Source organism: Bidens hawaiensis, unplaced genomic scaffold (assembly GCF_021521415.1).
Source record: "Bidens hawaiensis isolate Kalapana, Puna unplaced genomic scaffold, B.hawaiensis_p1.1 tig00053175_1, whole genome shotgun sequence".
NCBI classification, from domain to species: domain Eukaryota; kingdom Viridiplantae; phylum Streptophyta; class Magnoliopsida; order Asterales; family Asteraceae; genus Bidens; species Bidens hawaiensis.
In genome coordinates this window covers 70,302-73,300 of record NW_027499579.1, presented here as the reverse complement: position 1 = coordinate 73,300, position 2,999 = coordinate 70,302, and positions in this window count along the sequence as shown.

Sequence of the window (2,999 nt, the reverse complement as noted above, 5' to 3'; positions counted from 1 at the left end):
TTTCTTGACAAATTCAGCAAGATCTTGAATAATCTTCAAAGTTCCCAAAACAAACTCCTCCTTAAATTACTTGCAGGCTCCCCTCGGCCAATTGAAACGCGTAAAAAGTTGGTCGGAAAATATATTACCAAAATTTGAGAGAAGAGTACCCAATACATTAGGAACATCCCAGAAAAATTTCAATTAAGAAAATTTTTCTCGATTTTCCCACCAAAAAATCACCGAAAATTTTCGAAAAATAAATATTATCGCCAAAATTTTCAAGAATGAAATCTCAATCACTAGAAGTATTCAGGAAAAAATTCGCGCAAGAAAAATTTTCCCGCCAAATAACTCTCAATTCGTTATAAACATTTTTTTTTGGTTCGTGCACTTTTTTTTTAACGAATCACCTTTCAATTCGTTATAAACATCCACTCTCAATTCATTAACTTAGTTCGTGCTCTCCATTCGTTATAAATTAAACTCCAATTCGTTATAAATATCCACCATTCGTCAACCATTCACTGATTCGTTACATACTTAACAAATATGCTTAATTCGTTATAACTTACCATTCTAATTCGTTATAACAGTTACACGAATGGCCTCCCATTCGTTAAGATTTCCACTTCGTCATACACATAACGAATTACCTTAATTCGTTACCATTAACTTAACGAATTGCCTTGACAAAATAACTTAACGAATCTCCTTAATTCGTTACATTTACCTTAACGAATTACCTTAATTCGTTACATTTACCTTATCGAATTACCTTAACGAATTAACTTAATTCGTTAAATTCCCATAACGAATTAGCTAAAGTAGATTTGTCAAACCTCCACAACGAATCAGCTACAGTAACATAACGAGTTAGCTACAGTAACTTAACGAATTGCTACAGTAACTTAACGAACCAGGTTGTTGGATCTGATTATCTCGTCAGAAAAACGTAATTCGCCGGAAAATACCGTTACAGTGGCCGGAAAATCCTAGATCTGGCCGGAATCTGCAAAACTGAAGCTTCATCCATGGTGAAATCCTCAAAACACCATAATTAACCACCAAAATCACACCAAACACTCGGTTTTTCATCCTGAACATGAATCTAACATCCAAATAACTTAACAACCACTGAATCATCATAAGCAGAATCAAACCAAAACATACTCTTCTATAGTGAATCACTCAATTCACCATAAATTAACACCAAATTAGACCAGTAGATTCGTATTCCCTTAACTAACACGAATCTACCATCAATTTGACTTAACAATCATTGAATTGATCCATATCTGATCAATCTGTGACCATGCTCTTCCATGGAATATCCTTCAATACACCATAACTTAACACCAAATTAAATAGGAAGCTTCATCTTCCATCAATAAACACGAATTCACCAACAAATCCACCAATAACACACTAAATTATTCTAGATCTGACCAAAACCCGAAGAACACGAAGAACACGAAAAACTCATATTCATACCCTAATCGATGTAACGAGAGCAGCCGTCTGCTCTGATACCAATTGAGTTGACCTACCAAGATCTAGCCATGTCGATACACCGATTATACAATATGAACGATTAATACTTTAAATAGATACTTTATTGATAATTTATGTGATGAATACATTATCATGTGGAATGTTAACTTATGGAGAGCATAATAACTTAGATCTAGATCTCTCTAAATATGTACATACATAAATATGAGCATTGATATGCCTATTTATAGGCCACATTCTCTAATTCGTTAAGTTAAGTCTAGTTCGTTATATCTTCATAACGAATTAGACACCATTCGTTATGCTTCCATAACGAATGGGTAATAACTTAACGAGTAGCCCTCATACCTTAACGAACTAGTCTAGATAACTAATGAATGGGCCTCATTCGCTATACAATCCATAGCGAATGGGCCATTTACATTAAATATGCATTCTAGACTAACTATAAGTTATTCGATCGCTACGGACACCAACCGTGCACTAACACATAAAACATCGCGAGACAAATGAACAAATACAAAAGAATTAAATAAACAAAATGAGCTCTACAAATGAAGATTTAAAAGCTATGTCAATCATTAAAAATTGTTGGCTTTTTTTTTTTTACAATCTATTTGAACTAATGGGCATTTATGTGTTGCATTATTTAGAGTTAAAAACATAAACAATGTGAAACTACTAAGTTTTGATATAAAAAGTAAAGTCACAAATAAAACTACAAATACTGTGTACAATGAAATACCATATAAAATATCTTTATATTTGTTGAACATATTTTATGTATTTCACATTATGTCATTATTTAGATGAATTTATTTATTCCAACCTATTTACATATATTTATTTATTCCAACCCGTGTTCTACACGGGTAGCTAACCTAGTTATCTGTATCAATAAAAAATCATATTGTTGGTGCCACAAATGGTTTTTAAGATATTCATTTTGACCATTTATAGAATAAACTTTAAAGTTTAAACAATCTGTTAGCTTAGTCCAATGGTTGAAGGTGTTCTATACAACTATAGACGAGTAATATGTGCGAGTTCGATCCCTCCTAGCAACAAGTGTTTATTTGATTTATTCTTCTATTTTTCTTTTGATTGCTTTATTAGTTGTTATTTCCATATTTTTAAGCATGTTTTATTTGTTTTAAATATGATAATTTGACGAAATTATTTTTTAGGTATAGTTTCTATACCCGTAATGAGCCTAACTTATACCTATCGAATTCGCGTTGATTCTCCGTTGTGACGCCTGTGCTTTAAGCATGTAAACTTAACGGATTTTTTTGTTGACGAACTTTTTTAATAGTTTTTGTACCCATAATGAGCCTATATTATATCGATCGAATTCACGTTGATTCTACACTATGACGCCCCGGCTTTAAACACGTTAACTTATTTTTTTATTTTACATGTTATATTTCGTATCATTGGCTATACGAGTGTCAATACTATTATGGGTGTTTACTAATTTATTTTTTGGGTTTTAATGCATATGC